General features: G+C 32.4%; 1 pseudogene; it reads right to left on the bottom strand.

Annotated features, from left to right (window-relative positions):
- Window positions 1–1,550: 1,550 nt before the first annotated feature.
- Window positions 1,551–18,585, bottom strand: LOC127718598 (uncharacterized oxidoreductase YtbE-like; annotated as a pseudogene).
- Window positions 18,586–19,520: the final 935 nt, after the last annotated feature.

The following is a 19,520-nucleotide window of genomic DNA, read 5'->3' as shown; positions in this document are numbered from 1 at the left end:
TTTGTTTAAATTTCAAACATCCTCTCGTGAACAAATTGAAACGGAACGTAATCGAAGTGATTCTGAAGTTCGTCTAATGGCTTGTAGAAAGTGCTGTCACTTTCCGTAATTCGAAAAATGCCGCCATAATCCTCACTGACAAGTTATATTGGGGGCGAAAGAAACCAGATGGATACTCAAACTCATAAGTCGAAAACAAACTGACAACGCCATGACAAGTAAAGAGAAATACTCAAAGACAAACATCAGTATACAATGACAACATAGAAAACTAATGACTGAGCTACACAAACTCCTTCAAATACCGGAGATGATATCAGGTGCGCAGGATTGGTAGGCAGACCCTGCTCCATATGTGGTACCCGTCGTGTTGCTAATATAAGTATAAATCCGGTGATACATTTAATTCGGTAGGTTACATTCGAGAATGAAGACGATGACGGGATTGTAGTCGACAAAATTGGAACTTACGTTTTGATTTTAATTTATGATTAGACTAGTGAACGAAAATGAAACGAACATGAATCATGTGAAATACAAAACTGTAAAAAGTGTTTAAAAGACGGTGCGTGCTTACCATATGTGTTAACTTTGATTCAAAACACATCTCATTAATACAAATGATTAAAATTATGAATGTAAGTGTTACCTTCAAAAGATCTTAAACAATTGCAAAAAGTAGTTCAGATGACTGCGGTTATTAATCCGATCGAGGTTCGAAAGTTGTCAATGAATTATTTCATGATAGGTTTGTAGAGTTATTTCTTTGCGTAGTCGTCCAAGACAAAACTAAAATGTGTTATTGTTCTTATATACGTTTCTTATGTGAACAACTTGAAAATGACAACACAGTTGTTTTGCTGTATGACGTTAGTTCTCGATATTTAAAGAACTGTGTAAATGTATTTGATGAATAAGTTCGTATCGTCCTAAATTAAAATTAGCATTAGCTATGAATTCGACAAACAATAATATATGTTTGTTTCTTTGTTTTAAACATTTATTGAGCGGAATAAAGACATAACATTTCAATACTTCGCTAATATGCTTATATCTACATTAATGTTTTTGTCTACATATATGTTATGTCGTGTTGTGTGACCGTCAGCAGTTGTCGGAGGTCATCTCGGCGGATAATTAGATTGCTTCTGGTAAAAAAGTTACGTACGAAATGCTTATACATTATAGCGAGACCATGCATTGTTTATTGTATCTTTTAGACTTTTCGTAATTTGGATATTCTTTTCAGTATGTTATTTATAAAATATAAAAATTTTTGTCAAATGAATTTCACAGCTAATGCCCCTTTAATTAGTCAGTCGTTAAAACTGTTGAAGTATTAACTGAAATGATTAAATTTAAAACAATTACTACAATTTATATCCACTCAGGAAAATTTTGAGATTAATCAATAAAAAAATGCAATTAAATGTTATTCATTGATCTTGTCAAACCATAAACAAACTTTTTTAAAAATCAAGTTATCCTTAATTGTCAAACACCTATTAAAATTGTGAAAAAAGTCTCTCACAAATGAAGAAACTAATGAATAGTAGTGTATGAACTTTAAATTCAAAATTACAAGTTATACATATTAAACTATATTTTAAACAATATCAGTTTAATAACATCATCGTTTTAGCCTGTCCAAGGCATTTTACAAGGATTCCAGGTACATGACTTGTCAGGGAAACTGTTCTGTAAAATAAATTGGAAACAAAATAAATTCATTTTTTTTTTGGTATGGCATGCTTAGGATTTAAACAGGTATATGTTTTGTCTTTGAAACTAAAAAAATAAACTTTCTTAACAACTGGCCTTTAGTTTCAATTAGTCGTTTCAAAATCTAAAGGAGCACCTAAATGAAAATAATATCAAGTCAATGGTTGAATTTTCAGAGTTACAGACTGTTTTAACTAATCACAACAATTTGGTGAACGCTTTTAGAAATATGACTTAAACGGCATTAGATTCCGCAACGTCGAATTGTTGTTATCTATATATGAGCTGAGGTTCATATTCTGTTGATGAATTTAATATGGGTATCTATTGAACAAGTTTTTATTCCTCTGTATACAATTTTCTTGGTGAATATAGTTACCTTATGTTAAGTACTCGTTAATCTACATGAAACATGCAAACAAAGAGAACAAATCTAAAAGAATCACATAACTCCAAACGAAGATAGACTGGGTTAGGCAGCGGGGAAAACGTCTCTCATAGCACGACAACACACGCATTATTTTTTGTTTTTGTCCCTAAAAAAGTTTATGTTTGAAATCTGTTTCAAATGAATACAAATCGGTCAGAAAGGTATCAATTGGGATACAGGCTTTGTGTTGGGTTCACAATGCTCTTCAACTTCGTATTTTATTTGGTCTTTTTCCTTTTGATTCGAGCGTGACTGACAGGTCTTTTGTCGACGAAACGTGCGTCTGGTGTATACAATTTTAATATTGATATCAATGATGAGTGTATTGATCAATATCAACTCACAAAGTCGACACATGTGCTTTTGATGAGAAAATCATGAGTTTGAAATTGCAGTCTTCGATATTTTGTCGCTGAGATCAGTGTTGTTAATGTGTAACTTTATAAAAAAGAAGAACAATGCTGTATCATACCAACAATACATTGTGTGCTAAGCATTTTACCTAAAACATTTAACATGTGCATTTTTTCTTTCCTTGACTAAATAGATTGATTGTTTAATTGATTGATTGATTGATTGTTGTTGGTTATTAAACGTCATGTGGCAAATATTTCATGCATGTTCAGGACGAAAACAAATTTGCAACGTATACAATAAAAGAAGCCGTACGGGAGATAAAGGTCAGGGAAATTTGGACTGCCACTGGAAATTGAGGGTAAAATGCAAAAGGCCACCTACGGACCTCTCAAACAATTGTTGTAAGGGTTCTTAACGTGCAGAGAGCGTGACACTCTCTTTACCCGAGGCAATAGGATTTAGCGTTCCTATTCTGACCGATCGTGTCTGCGTACTTGTACATCCCGCAAAGCGAAAAAGGACGTCAAACTTTAGAAAGGGTTTACTGCGGGTCGGAAAATAAGCAGGAGTGACAATAGTTCTATTCTCAAATCACCCTTGGGGCTAAACTGATTATTGTTTGGTATATGTAGGCAATGTTCTGGTTTGTTTTTTGGATAATATGAAGTATATTATTAAGAAAATCACAGTATATCAAGATTCTGAAAAGAATGTGGCGTTATTTTGTGTATTTCATTTTCTTTTTATCATGATGCCTATACTACATTGTACTATCCATAACATTGGTTTTAAGTCCTCACGTGTTTTACATAATTATAACAAACAGCAAAGTAGATCATTAGTCCATTTAACAATCCTCTCATACATCTTTTCCAAGAATAAAATTGAGAATGGAAATGGGGAATGTGTCACAGAGACAAGACCCGACCAAAAAAGCAGAAAACAGCCCAAGGCTGCCAATGAGTTCAACACAGTGAGAAAACCTGCACAGGTGTGCTTCAGCTTCAGCAAGAAATTTTTTTTTCCATACCTAAATTATAATTATAGATTATCGTTGGTTATCTCAACGAGATTGATTTTCTGTTTATCGCTATTTTACCTATGAAGACGTTGTTAATTTCCTTGACAACAGCACGTGTTCCCTTAGTTTCTAGCGATAATTTTCATATCACTCGACTCCGTTTTCATATCACTCGACTCCACTGAGAACGGAAATTATCAGTCAGCAAGATCAAAGGAAAAATTCGTAAAATAGCGATAATTAATGAACTCATAAACTTACTAAGACAGCCATATCTTCATCCGCTATAGCCCAATCAAATACTTTCATGTTTTCATCTATTCGATTTGTTTTTCCAGATTTTGGTATGGTAATAAATCCATGTTGTATACTCCATCTAATAAGCATTTGTGCTGCTGATTTCTTGTACCTATAAAAAATGAAATCATTTTATCCTTTTTTTTCTTTTTCATGAAAAGAGAGAGGCGAAAGATACCAAAGGGACATTCAAACTCATAATTCGAAAATAAACTTTCAATGACATGGCAAAAAACGAACGAAAGACAAACAACAGTATAAAACACAAAGCAGAAAAGAAACGCAACTATTCGATCTATGGCTTAACAAATCACAGTGTTAAATTTGTTATGAGCAAACGACGTGTACAACTTGTAGATGAGGAACTGCTGAACCGATTATGATAAAACTGAGAAAGGAATTGGAGAATGTGTCAAAGAGACAACAACCCGATCAAAGAGCAGACAACAGCCGAAGGCCACCAATGGGTCTTCAACACAGCGAGAAAATCCCGCACCCGAAGGTGGGCTTCAGCTGGCCCCTAAACAAAATATGTTCTAGTTCAGTGAAATGAATGTCACACTAAACTCCAAAACATATAAATGAACTAGAATTTAAAAAAAACATACAAGTCTAACAAAGGCCAGAGGCTCCTGACTTGGGACAGGCGCAAAATGCGGCGGGGTTAATCATGATTTGTGAGATCTCAGCCCTCCCCTATACCACTAGCCAATGAAGAATAAACCAAGACACAGCAATACGCACAGTAAAACTTAGTGCTCCATTTTGTGTAGATGCGATTCCTTCATTTTCATTTTTCTTGACTGGTGTTCTATATGGAGTCTCAGTTTGAAATTTGGAACATCAGTGAACTGCCATCAGTTTTTATTTACCTTCTTGAGTAGAGCCTTACTTTTTTTTTCTTTCAACCACAGTGCTCTCTGTTTTCCATTGAAATACCTTTCACATCGCGTAAACATTTTTTACTGACAAATATGCTGAGCTAAAGGTTGCATGACAGCACTATCCGATTGAGTTTAATCTTATTTTCTCTAAGAACATCCTAATCATATCAAGCACGGATGTGTATTTTGTGGCACCCTAACGACTTGCAAAAATTATAAATTTACTGGTCGTCATTGGCAATCAACCTCTTAGAAGATTCATATATTATAGCTGTGGCAATTCAAATTAAAAACTTTGGACAGTTTGGACAATTAATTGTGAAGTGACATCCTTAAAGCATCTTTAAACCACGTTTTATGTTTGCTCGTGGCCGAATGATGTTTATTGTGAATAAATTACAATATAAGAACAAATCATACATACTTGTTAGCAATTTTCACCAGAGTAGGATCATCAAATCTTTGTCCTTTAACCATAGGAGAATATCCCATTACTGTTATTCCCTTATCTCGACAGTATTTTACTATTTCCGGTTTCTGTTGCCATGGATGCAGTTCAATCTGGTTCACTGATGGTGTTGGAAGCCCAGCTCTAGACCCTCCAAATGTTGAACCCCAAAGTTAGAAACACCTACTGATCTGTAAATGTAAGATAAATGTAAGATAAACAGAAATAAAAAAGAAGTGTACAAATTTGTCTACATTGTTTTAAATTTCATAAATTTTTCACTCAACGGAGAATGGAAAAGTAGAACAAACTTTAGTTCCTGCTTACTAGTATACAAAATAAGCTGTACATTGTGAAGAGTATGAGATATGAGAATGAACAAAAATTCTTATGTACCTTAAGATTTGCGTTTTCATTTTTTTTCCAGATTTGCATTGAGAGCGAACAGAGTTTGTTCTGCCTTTGCTTCAAATATTAATTCTATAATTGGAAACTTTCAAGTCATTAATGCAATAATTGAATATAACATTGTCTCATGAATAGTGGGATGCTATGTACGTTGACAAAGTTCGTATTTGATGTTCTGTATGGGTACATGTATTGAAAGTTTATGGTGTGAAATATCTGCTATTTTTTATAGCAATATAATATAGGTTGAAATATTTTCCCTCTTGTGTATTAATTTACCAAAAATTCAAATACGTTTGAAAATCAATAACCACAAAAATTAATAGTTTCACGTCTACACCCATGCCACGTTTAGGTATATTTCTCCTGTATAGAATCCTTGCATTAATTATTTTAATGATCCTGTAGTGACCTTTTGTAAGACAACTTTCTTCACTAGTTCGACGAATCTTCGTTCTCTAATAGCAGTCGAAATTTCTACCCTTGGTCATGGTCGACCCTCTTTGCTTAACCTGCCTATATAACTTGAAAAAATTGCCTGAGAAAAGTATAAAAAAAACCGGGTTGACCATATGATTTTCCTATTGCTGTCTCGTTTTCCATCTATTCAAATTTAATAACTTCCTTATCACTGCCTCATGTTTAATAACTAAATTCAAAAATGAATAAGCGATATTGTTTAAAATGAATTCTGTGTCACGAGTTGATATAATAATTCATGATATTCGTTACCTGACAAGGCCTTTCTGTTTTAACTCCAGCATGGCTTTGTATGTTTCCACTACTTGACCACTACTTGGTGAATGTATCAGATACAGATCTACGTACTGTAAATCAAGCCTATAAAATAAAATATATGCATGAGACAGGCCCAGATTAAGGGACATGATTGATAAAATCAGTTGTCCTAAGTTTGTTCTAAACTTTTCAGTCGCAGAGATTACAATTCTGTTTCACGTGAACTCTTAAAAAGCATTGATACACCAGGTGATTACTAACCCATTGCTCTTGTAAATTGTTTACTTTCTGAACAATAGGTACCCCTTTTTATAATAAAAGTGCGGAAAACTGATTACTTGCATGAATTTTCAAGGACCACTTCTCTGCACAAAATTATCAGAGCGAAACAAAATTCAAACATGATCTGTAACTGGTCATATTTAAACTATACACCAAATATCAAATAAATATCTTCAAGCACTAAGACAAAAAATGTGGAAATTTGATTGCCGGACTGACGGATGGACAGGAGAAAAGACCGAAGGCCAGAAAGACGGACATTATTTAAACTCTTTTTCGAAGTTCTACCCAGTTCAGCTTAGACCAAGAGACTGTCTGAACAGTTGAGCAAGTATGGTCGACACAACATTTAAGCTTAAAACAGCTCTGAATATATTTGGATTGTGATTGAATATTTAAAATAGATTATTATCTAATTAATAATGAAAATGAAATTTGCAAATCTGAACCCCCAAACAGGATCAAGTAAAAATTAAACATTAACACACACAACAAAAATTAAATACCACATAACAACTGTGACATCTACCTTCATAACACACATGACTTAAAATAGTTATAAAGAAATTTTTGACAACTAATGACTAAAATTAATTGAACAGAGACAATCATTAATAGACTAAAATCCATATATACTTAATCATTTCTGTTCAAAGGGAAATAACTCAAACTTATTTCCATGAGCCAGTGATATAAACAGAAAAATAGTTCTCTAAAATTAGATATGATTTAACCACTAAAAAAAGTTCTCTAAAATTAAATATGATGTTATATCTATTTTCAAATTATAATCAAAAATCTAAATACCACTTAGATTCAGAATAGTTCCTTTTTTTTAAATAAAAAAAAGTTGTATTTTGGACCGTTAGGGACCTAAATGTGGACCAATTTGAAGACAGGCCTCAAAATTAAAAAGAATCTTACAAGAGACCAAATGACAAAGAATTTAATTATTAATTTCTTTTTTTGTAAGTTCTTTTTATCTTATCTGAAAAAACACCAAGCATTGTGATACATGAATATATAGATAATTTATAATACATGTATTAATATTAAATTTTTCAATAACAGTCTAAAGTTAAAAAGTTAAAAATGATAATTTTATATTATCTATATGATAATTATCTACTAGATCATACTCATCATTTATCACTCTGGATTAGAGTACATGAATATGGTTAATGATGGCATCAGCCTTCTCCTCTTGCCACATGCATCACTGTAAATACTATGATGTTGAACATGTGAGGTACCAGGAGAGGCCACCAGAGATCATTAACAGATAAGGGTCAGACAGGACATATTGGACAGAATCATAAAATAAAAAACAACAGTAAAAGACAACCTAAGTCAAGGGGAGATAATTCAAATACAATCAATCAAAAACAAGTATATCAATATATATATAACAATATAAATAAACATCATAGATAGCACTTTTATGATGCACACAAATCACTGTCCAGTTGTGATGCGCATCAACATATTATTAATTCTACATGAATTATTATAAAGCCTTAAGTGAGTACAAAAAAGAAAGATCTCTCCTCACATGTAAACTAAGTTTTTAATCAATTCCCATTTACTATCAAATTTCTCTCTTGCTTTTGGGGATCTGTAAAAGGAGGTAGATATTTTTTCTATTTGGTAGAAATTTTTAATCATAGCTATCGCCCCTGTAAGAGTCGGTACTGAAGTGTTAAAGCGACATGTATAAATGTAATACTTAATCAGAATAGTGAATAAGTTTAGGGAAACATCCAAAGACTCTGACCAAAGAACAATATTTTCCGCATTAAATATTAAAGTTAGATTATTTTTAACCTGAAAAAGTGCTGCTATTCCTAACCATAAATTTCTAACTTGGGTACATTCCCAGAAAAGGTGACTTATAGTTTCTTTAGCTTCATTACAGAAACTACATAAGTTAGTTTCTTTTAACCCATATTTCTGCAATAATTAATGCATTTGTAGCGAGAGTTCTATGTAAAATCTTAAACTGGAACATACTAAATTTGTTGTTTTTAGTGCAACAAAAGGGTAAACTATAAATGAAACCCCAATTTTCTATATGATTGCTTAGTTCTTTACACATTTTGTCTTCTTGATTTGTTGGACGTTCTGTATACATCGACAAGAATTTTTTATAAAAGAATTGACATGACTTTTTATTGTAATTAATAAATTCAAAATTATCATTAGATATGTGCATACTTTTCACTGAAGTAGTGATTACATCTTTCCAGGCTTTTGGTATCATATGGAGTATAGAATGGTATTCCAAGAAATTAATATTAAGATTATATTTTCTACAGAATTCCTTTAAAGTAAAAAATTCACTATTTTCATCAAGTAAATCACCTACAAAGAAAACTCATGATTCAACCCACCTCTGGTAAAAGACAGTTTTATTATTTATTGTCAAACTCTTGTTTAGCCATATGGATTGTTTCATGATCCATTCAGCAGTGTCATTAGTGACAGTGTTTAGGATATTCCAGTTTAGAAAAATATCTTTCCAAAAATTATTAAAATTTGTAGAAATCTTTTGGATACCATCAGGGGTCATCAACCATATTTTGTCTGCTCCGAATCTGTTGTCTTGATCTATTAACAGTGTTTTCCATGGGGATATATTCAAGGGGTCTAAAAGTTTATTTATCCATGTCATCTTTAGTGAATAACAAAAATATCTTATATCTGGCATTTTCAACCCCCCTTTTTCATATAACCCTATCATAACTTTTCTTTTTATCTTATCTGGTTTTCCTGACCACAAGAAACTAAAAAAAAATATTTTGAATTTATTTTATTTTATCAACTGGTGGGTTTGGCAAAACTGTCAATGACTGAATTAGAATAGGTAGAGCTAATGATTTAATAACAGTGATCTTTCCCATATATGTTAAATCTCTATATATCCAGGAATTAAGTAAGCTCTGTATTTTTTTTTTTATAATTTTCACAAAATTTACAAGAGAGGGACGAAAGATACCAAAGGGACAGTCAAGTGTTTTATTGTCATTGAACAGATCAAATTTTATTCCTAAAAGTTTAAATTTTCCTGAATAATTCCAGTTCAAATTTCTTGTAGTTGTTAGTTTATCCCTTGAGTGAATCTTTGACACAATCCATATGGCTTCAGTTTTATCGAAATTAGCCCTAAGTCCAGCACACTCAGAGAAATTTTCTAAAGTATATAAACATTTTTCTAAAGATTGCTCATTCTCGTCTAATAAAAGACATGAGTCATCTGCATACTGGCTTAGTAGATATTCTGAATCATTTATTTTCATACCATTTATCTCCGGGTTATTTTTAAGTGCAGCGCTCATAATTTCTAAAGATAATATAAAGAGATTGGGAGATAAAGGATCACCTTGTCTAACACCCCGACCAATATTAAAAAATTGAGAGCAGTGTCCATTGTTTATAATACAGCTCTGAGATTCTGAATATAAGGTCTTGACCCATTTACAAAAAATAGGACCCAATCCTAAAAAAGACAGAGCCAAATCTATAAATGACCATTCAAGGGCATCAAAAGCTTTCTCAAAGTCTAATAAAGGTAAAAGACCTGGAAGATTATCATCTTCTGTCTTTTCCATAATGTCAAAATAAGCCTGGTACATTCTCCAATATAATTTCCCTTTATGAAACCTTGCTGTGTTTCACTGATTTATTCCCAAGAAAAGGTTTTATTCTATTTGCTAAAGCAGCTGATGCAATTTTTGTATCAACATTTAATAAAGTGATAGGTCTCCAGTTTTTTAATTGAAATTTTAATTTACCCTCTTTTGGAATGCATGATATAACTCCTTGTTTCTGACAAACAGAAAAAGTTCCAGTTTCAAAGCTTTAATTAAAAGATTTTATAATACATTCATGGAGGTCTATCCAAAAGAATTTATAAAATTCAGTTGTAAATCCATCCATCCCTGGAGATTTACCATTTTTCATATTTTTCAAATTTTTTAAAGCATTCATTATCATTCAAGTTACCCTCTGCCTGTAACCTCTGTTCATCAGAAAGTTTGCGAATAAAAGGATTATTTTCATCAAAAAATAGATTTTTATGTTCTTGATTATTAATTTCTGTTCAAAGGAAATAACTCAAATTCATATAATAAAAATAAATTTTGCTACTGAAAGGTCTAAAACTCAACAACGAGAACATCTTAAATCGTGAAAATTAAACTTGACCTTTATTTAGTCACATGAAACAACATATCTAAATTTGAAAAGATTTCGTCAATGGGTTTGCGTGTTAATGAACGGACACTGTTTGGCAGCCGCCCGCCCGTCAACCCGAACGCAAGCCCGCCCGCCGTACATTTACAAATCAATAACCGATTTTTCTTTCGAAAATCCGGTTAAAAATGAAAGAAGGAGATGTGGTTTGTTGCCAATGAGACAACTATACAACAAAGTAAATATGAAGCGGACTTGTTAACTTATAGGTAATTGAACGGTCCTCAACATTAAGCAAACTCCATATGGTATTGACAGCTATAAAAGGCTCCGACATCACAAAATTTGAAAAATTTCAAACGAAAAAAACCACAACCTGCTTTTTGACAAAACAATAAACGTAAAACAAAAACCGACAACCCCTGAATTACAGGCTCCTAACTTTGGAAAGGTGCAAATGGAAAATTGAGGGCTTATTACAAAAAATAAAGAGATGTGGTACGATTGCCAATGAGACAACTACAATGTATCCACCAGAGTTAAACATGTGTGTGAGCGCTTAATACTCTCCCTAGCCTGGAACATCGGCGTAACAGCACAACATATAAAACTGTTAAAATTAGTTTGCAATGACAAGTATGCAATTTGCATATAAAATGCATTTTAATTTTTCTTCAAGACATTCGCGTGCTTCTAGTGTCTAATGTTGTACAATGTTCTACCTTTTTAGACATTTTCATTAGAAGACATTTCAATATAAAATTATCGTTGAAGTTCATAAACGTTTTGCAACATGCTTGCATGAAGCTCATTTCAAAAGTTTAAGGCAACAGTGAGATTGGTGGCAAATTTAAAAAAGCTTAATAGTATGTGTATATTTCAGTGTGTTAGTATGTATACTATTATCAAGTGTAAAAGAAGAATTGCTCTTACAAATTAGACTGATATATGCAAAGTTACTAATCCATGTAATCTACGAATAATGTTTGTACATGAACATTAGGAAAAAATCCACATAATTAAAGGTTTCTGTAAAATCTAGGAATCGATACGTACGAAAACTTACTTAGGAGTTTGTTTTGCTTTGTGGAAAGTATTAATACACAGTCAACTACGGCCTGGTGGTCATAGTAGGCGCATTAAACAAGATGCACGTAATGAAAGTTCTATGTGCAAGGGTCTTTACAAAACCATTTGCTCACTGATGTTTTTTTCTTTTTGGAATTTTAACGGTATGTTACCACCATGATGCATTCTTATAGTAGAACTTGAACTGACAATAATATAATTTGAAACGTAGAAGCGCGATAAAGCCTTCTACAACCCGACTTTTCGGGAACTATTAATATATTACAGTCATAGTCATAGACTGGTGCTAATTCTTATGAATAAAGGTCAAAATGGCCATTTTATGTAATCTTTTCTGCTATTTGTGTGCAAAGCATTGCTTAGGACAAGTTAGAACTAGACATGTATGCCGGAAATGTATTGTATAGAAACATGTGAGATGTGTATTGTTAAAGACTACAGGTTGGCACAATATGACTTTTTAGCATGTTTTTTAAGGTTACTGTTCAATTGACGTACATCCCACATCTCGTTTTGTTCATACTTGCAAATTTTGAAATTCGATATGAATGATCATCGGTATATAAGTACAATGTATAATAGATTTGTGTTTCTCCCACTTGAATAATGTTGGCTTCAAAAAATATAGGAACAAAGTACTTCGTAAAGTAATGCATATCTTACATTTTTAAGCTTCGGTTGAATATTTTCTTACACCGACTGAATCCATTATCCCACAACTTGGTGACAACGAATATATTTTCTCGATTTAATCCGGATTTCTTTATACCCATTCCGACATCGGCTTCATTCCTAAAATGAAATAAATCCAAATTAACGTAGAGGTCAATATTTGTGCTGCGTACTGTACACGTGATTCTGTAAAACAAATGAGAGTCTTGATGGGGTGGTCTCTCGTTTACCTATTTTCTTTTTATGACCCTTTTATATCTATTCTTTGTTTATTTTGTCCACTATTCTCCATTCTTTATATTTTAGCACCCCATTATTTTCTAGTATCTATTCTTCTTTTTCTTTTTTCTCTTTTCTTTATTTTTTGTCCTTGCACTTTTGTTCCATTATTTTCTATTCTGTAAACCCCATCCAGACCCTCACACATCACCGTGACATTCGAAGTTGTTTTTTGAATGATAGTGACTGTTAGTGATATATGGGGAAATAAATTTCAGTATATTCGGTAATCATGATATTTTATAATATCAACCCTTATCAAAAGCAATACTTCAATTTTCTTTTTTCGGTCCATGTATCCACCCTTTATAAACCCGAAGCTTGCAAGATATTCAATACAATTAATGGATTGCTGTATTATGAATATCTACCTATATGCATACCATTAAAAATGATTTGTGGAAATTCTGTAAAAAAAAATATTAAAACAAATTTACCAGTATATACTATCTTTATTTGCTGTCCGTGATCTTATTAGAAAACACACACCTTTTAATTTCTGAGCTTGAAAAATAACAGCCTGTTTCCGACTTTTAAATAAGAAAATCAATAAGTAGGTTTGATTGTAGTTTAAAAAATGTGTACATCTTTTCAAGCCCATATAAAACAGCATAACCCCCTACCCTTGAATGTAAATGGCTGTTCCCTTAACTTAAATAATTGACTTCGATTTCGATCCGAATTGGAAAAGCCTCGAGTTTGCCCAATTCATCTATTAGCCATACCAAATATCATTGCATTTAAATTCTACATTTTGCATTTCAGATTGTATATCCCTCAAGCTTTTATTATTCTATCCTGTATACATTAACTTAATAATCATGAAGATAAGACTGTGAATAATTTGATTGATTGGTGTTCAACGCCACTTACAGCACTATTGTGCTATTTCGTGACATTCAGTTTTTATTGGTTGAGGAAGCCGGAGTGGCTTGAGAAAACCACAAACCTTCGGTAAGAAAACTGACAATCCTAATCAATTTTAAAGATTGTAGTCGACCGCATCTACCATGCGCGGGATTCGAACTCACAACCTCAAAGTTGACAGGCTAGTGATCGAAACAGTAGTTCAATCACTTAGAACACTCGGCCACCGAAGTCCCTCTGTTAACTTAAGAATTTTCAACATCTCTATCAAAATGCGTAATAGAATAATTTTGATCATAAATTCGAATGCAAGGTAAAATTCGAACATTTCACGCTATAACTATAAACTATTAATATGGAACCATCGCTTTTCTTCCGGAGAAAACATTTTACTTAGATTTTGTTTCTTTTCTTTGGGTTTGTTTCAAAATAGAAACACACCATATTTTATCAGATTTTCCACCCTTAAAGTAATAATGAAACGATTTTTTTTTCTAGATATTTATAAATGTTTTGTTTAAAGATCCCGCCAGAAAAGTTGAGTGAATGGTGCCAAATATCAAGGAAATTATCAATGAATAATGATTATATACCAACCCATAAAATTCTGCGGTATCTATTAGTTGATATCCTTTAGATAAGGCGTACTCGACTGCTTTTTCTGCCACTCCACCGCTCCCGGAAGATGCTTCATACATCCCAAGGCCAAACATTGGCATACATACTCCATCGTTTAACGTTAATCTAGAGGTAAGGTCTGTTGCTATAGATACCATTCTTTTTGTCATAATAAACTATCCTAAATTACAAAATAAAATACAACCATTTAAGGGCATACGATACAGTAGCAGGGGCAGATAATAACGTTTTCAAAATTTTCGTGTTGTTTTCGCGACGTTGTTAATCAGAACGTTGTAATTTCGCGATGTTTCTAATAAGAACGATTACATTTCGCGTCGTCGCTTTAGATGTAGTGACATTTGCGGAAATCCACTGACGTCATAATCCCGATTGCGCGAATTTGAAAAAAGTACCTGCAATGAACATCGGCCAAATCACGAGAATTGTTATATTGATTCATTAATAAGGAAGTCAACAATATTAACTTCGAATGGGAAAAAAATCAAATCCACATTCTTAATTTTCTATGTCTGTTATTTCATATAGGAAATGAATTAAAGATATGAAAAACATAAGACGTCGATGAGAGAGAAACCCAAGTACACAAAAAAAAAAACATAAGTAATTTATATAGTAACTTCACCATTTGGCTAACTCTAAGTCGTAATGAGAATTGTACGGATAAATTTATCAGAAACTATCAACAAAATGACAAAAAAACGTAATAAATAATGACAGCGCATCTTACTGTTCCTGACTTTGAAAAGGTACATTAAAGAGTTTAACGGCATTTTTAGAATTTAACCCGTGGAATATATAAGTGTATGAAGAAGAATTGTCAGTTAAAATGACTCAGTTGTAAGCCCCGTATTATAGACCAAAAACAAAAACGCACCCGTTGATGTGATAAGCATATCCTCTTTGTACATATTGAGAGAGAAAAATCGGCAAACAGGAATTAGGTATTTGACAGACCAGAGTTGCAACTCAATGATGTTAAGTTACTGACCAAATACGAAGTCTTTTTGTAAAGTAGTTTCTCAGATAAGAAACAAAATATTTGTTGGACCGGACAAACAATGTGGTTGCACTCACTCCTAGATTGAAGGTATAATACAGACAAGTAATTCAATGATTATATGTACCGTAATAAAAAAAAATACCCTGAAGACAAGCTTAGGTAACTTATCTATTGATACAGAATCATTAAATTTCATGCTCTAATATCGACTGCTGTATGAAATATTATACTACACTGTAATTGACTAAGCTGACCCGATTTAATGTGTGTATGATGTTGTGTTCATGTAATGCCTATAGAGTAGGTCGTTAGTTTTCTAGTTTGAATTATTTCACATTTTCATGTCGGGGCTTTTTAAAGCTGACTATACGGTGTGGCTTTTTTTTTCTTTTTTTTTTTTGTGTTGAAGGCCGTAGGGTGACCTTTAATAGCGTTTATCTTCGTCATTTGAACTATGGTTGATAGTTTGCAATAATACCAAATGTCTTTATGTTTATATCATCCCCCTTACTTTATAATTGTTGCACATTTTGTCATGTCGGGGCCTTGTGAATAATTAAAACTATGTTCAAGCTGTGTTGTCTACATGAATTGTATGACTAATGTCGGACAGAGATGCAAATTATTTTTTTTTATTATATATATCTGTTTTGTTTCCGAACATTTCTTTTCTAAAAGTAATTTACTAGAATACTTTTTCTATCCGAGTTTCGAAACAATTCATAAAGGTTTTGCAAATATGATGCTATTTTACGAGGAGCCAGCTTTATTCATTTTCATGATTAATATCATCCCCCTTACTTTATATTTGTTATTACATAAGCAACACGACGGGTGCCACATGTGGAGCAGGATCTGCTTACCCTTCCGGAGCACCTGATATCACCCCCAGTTTTTGGTGGGGTATGGTCGCTTAGACTTAGTTTTCTATGTTGTGTCATCTGTACTATTATTTGTCTGTTTGTCTTTTTATTTTTGGCCATGGCGTTGTCAGTTTGTTTTCGATCTATGAGTTTACATGTCCCTCTGGTATCTTTCGTCCCTCTTTTATATTACTAGAATACTTTTTCTATCCGAGTTTCGAAACAATTCATAAAGGTTTGGCAAATATGATGCTATTTTACGAGGAGCCAGCTTTATTAATTTTCATGATTAATATCATTGGTTTAAAAAAACCACCTTGGCTCTACCACTGAAATTGACAACGTAGTATAGTGAACGTCGGGAAAGATTTCACGACGTTGTTGCGAATAAAACTTATCCCAACGTAGTATGGCGACTTATTGGCAAACGTCCCATTTGCCAATAAAAATTAAGGTTTATTGCTTTTATTGAAAAAACAAGCACATGGACCCCCAGTTTTTTCTTTTGCAATCGATCAAGTTCTGTTTCGAAAACGCTCCGCCAAAATTTTAAGAAAAAATCAACGATAGAATTTTTTCTGCACTTCTGTGTAGACTCAAAAATATTTTCAACTTCTTTATTTCACTTGTATTAAAAGAATTTAGGATATAATTATTTATTTCAACCGTTAACTTGTTACAGCATGCTGATGCCATGGATCAAGGGAACATTTTACAAAAAAACCGGTTAAATTATGACTGTTCGTTCAAAAGTATTGGTACTTTCCTTAAAAGTCCTTATTTATGAAATTTCAGGGTTTTTCCTTCAAATATGCAAATTTCGAACCAAAATATCTTAAAAAGTAAGTCATGAAGGTATATTTTTCTTTGCATATTTCAAAAGTACACATCGAAATTAACCTTCTACCAAAATTTCAAGAAAAAATCAACGAGGGATCTCTACTGTATCGTATGCCCTTAAGTTAGCGTAATATTTCCAACAGAATGTACCGCAAAATTTATTGTGTAGATTAGAGTAAACGTAATATTTCCAACAGAATAACCAAAAGTTAGTTCGTGAGCAATGTGTATAGATTATCGGATTTTCTACACATTGGTATTTATGATATTTGTACACAGAAACCCCGATAATCTGTTTATTGTGCTATTTCTGGTCTCTTATTTCCTTCCTTAGACAGTAATGTTATACACTTGACAAAAGCTTTTCTTTACAACAAAAAAAGTTCAAAATTTGCCTTGTTGACTATTAATTATTATACTTATCCCATTAATAATCTTAAAATCATCTCAACTTGTAATAATTGAGAAACACTTTATAACAAGTGGTCTTATATTGCAAACAATAAAATCTGCAACATTATTAAAGATCTTCAAATCATAACTTGCAATGAAGGTGACACAAACACTAAGAAACAAACAACTCACGTTCACTTCAATCGGCAAAACACGACAGATTCTACTACTTTAGATTGTTCGAGGTGTGCCGAATGACTTAAAATCTTTACCAGCAAAGACACAAAACAAAGAAACACAAAACTTAACTTCCGCCTCAATCAGCAAATATTGGCTGAATCTAGCTAGATTGATAGATTTTCCGAGACGTTTCCTTGGTTTTCAATCATTTACATACTATATTACATACACTATATATTCAAAGTTTGTATGAGCCTCACTCAGCTCTGCAGTGATGTTCTAGATGCTGCATGGTAACTAATCGATTTTTTTTTATATTGGAATAATACATTGTTTTCAATTTTTTCAACTCTAGGCATCAATTCCAAGGACATGAGATGTGTATCTTTAATCACAGACATTTTTTTCGTTGAACATATAATTATACTAGTACATGTATATATCTGTTCACACAACGATGTCATTAAATGCACTTTGATATCCTGCATTTTATAACAAGCTTTTAAATAACACATAAGACCCCTCCTAAATTAATGCAATCTATCTTTTGCATTAACCATAATCTCTTGGGTGTAAATATTAAATAAGGTACATATAAGATCATATAATTGGGCTAACGCCCTAATCGATGTACCAATAACTTGATATAACGGTCTGACAGAGACAAACACATCTGCATATAATGTATGTTGTTTTGAGAAAAAAAAAAATGCCAAAATTAATTGCAGGGCTTAAAAAAAGTCAAATTTGGCTTTGTTCTAGATTTTTACATTAATAGTCATGATAGTGGAACCTTTTAAATGCTAGACACGTAAACACAACACTATACCGTGGAAGTTGTTTTTCATGTCAATGGCGATTCTTCCCAAACAGAGGTTTCTAATTTCCTGAACAAACAAGCATTATTATTAAAGTGTAGCGTGTTGTCTCACCCTGTAGTATGAATTGGTTTGTTTACATTCTACTTTCACTTTCACTTCACGAAATTACTCCCCTTGGGTAAACCTAACTACCAAAATTGAATACCACCTAATATTAAACAAAAAGAACGTTTATAAATTACAATTCGATTTATTTAGTGTTTTGATTGCATCATGATTACAGTAAAATGCATTTACAACCGGACCTTTAGTCTGATTTCTTTTTATTGCGTATTTGTATTTTCGAAAAAATTGATCTGATATAATATTGTATTATTCAAACATGTCATCCAAAAAAAAGAGATATTAATGAGTTAACTTAAAAAGTGTGTATTTTTAGTTCTTCAGAACGTAAGATTTTCAAAAATACCTCTAGCACTCACACTGAATTCAGAATCTTACCCCTACATGTCAATATCACTCTTGCAATGGTGTTTTTTGGACATTTATCAGTTTAGAGGGTTCGGATTGGGTTTACAGGATATAGAATAATGGACAAAACACAGAGATTAAAAGACAAAAAAATAATGGATATAGAGATATATGGTGTTCTAAAATATAAAGAATATAGAAAAAATTGTGCAAAAAAAAAAAGGATAGAGAGTTATAGGTTGTTGAATATAAAGAATATACATTTTTGTAGAACAATGTGCAAAAAAAAAAAAAAAAAAATAGAGAAAAATGACTTAAACAAATAAAGATACAAAATGACCCATCCAGTCCCTCATCTAAAACATATTAAGGAAAATATAGACTTCAAGTTGGTGTCAGGCCTACTGAATTTTCCACGCGAACAATAATACCAGATTCAGCATAATGAAAACAAATCGTTGGTTTTTTCTGTCATACATGTATCAAGCACAGTAAACCGTTTATTGATTAATCGATTGATGGCTTCTTGACCTCAATCGGCAAATACTTCATATCAGATTAAGGATGGTCTAAAATATTATTATGTCATTTGGAATTAAACGAACTTCGCACTTCATCAACAGAC

This window comes from Mytilus californianus, unplaced genomic scaffold, assembly GCF_021869535.1.
Source record: "Mytilus californianus isolate M0D057914Y unplaced genomic scaffold, xbMytCali1.0.p SCAF_10, whole genome shotgun sequence".
In the NCBI taxonomy this organism is placed as follows: Eukaryota; Metazoa; Mollusca; class Bivalvia; order Mytilida; family Mytilidae; genus Mytilus; species Mytilus californianus.
The sequence above is the reverse complement of the archived record's forward strand: the minus strand, read 5'-3'. Positions and strand labels throughout refer to the sequence as shown.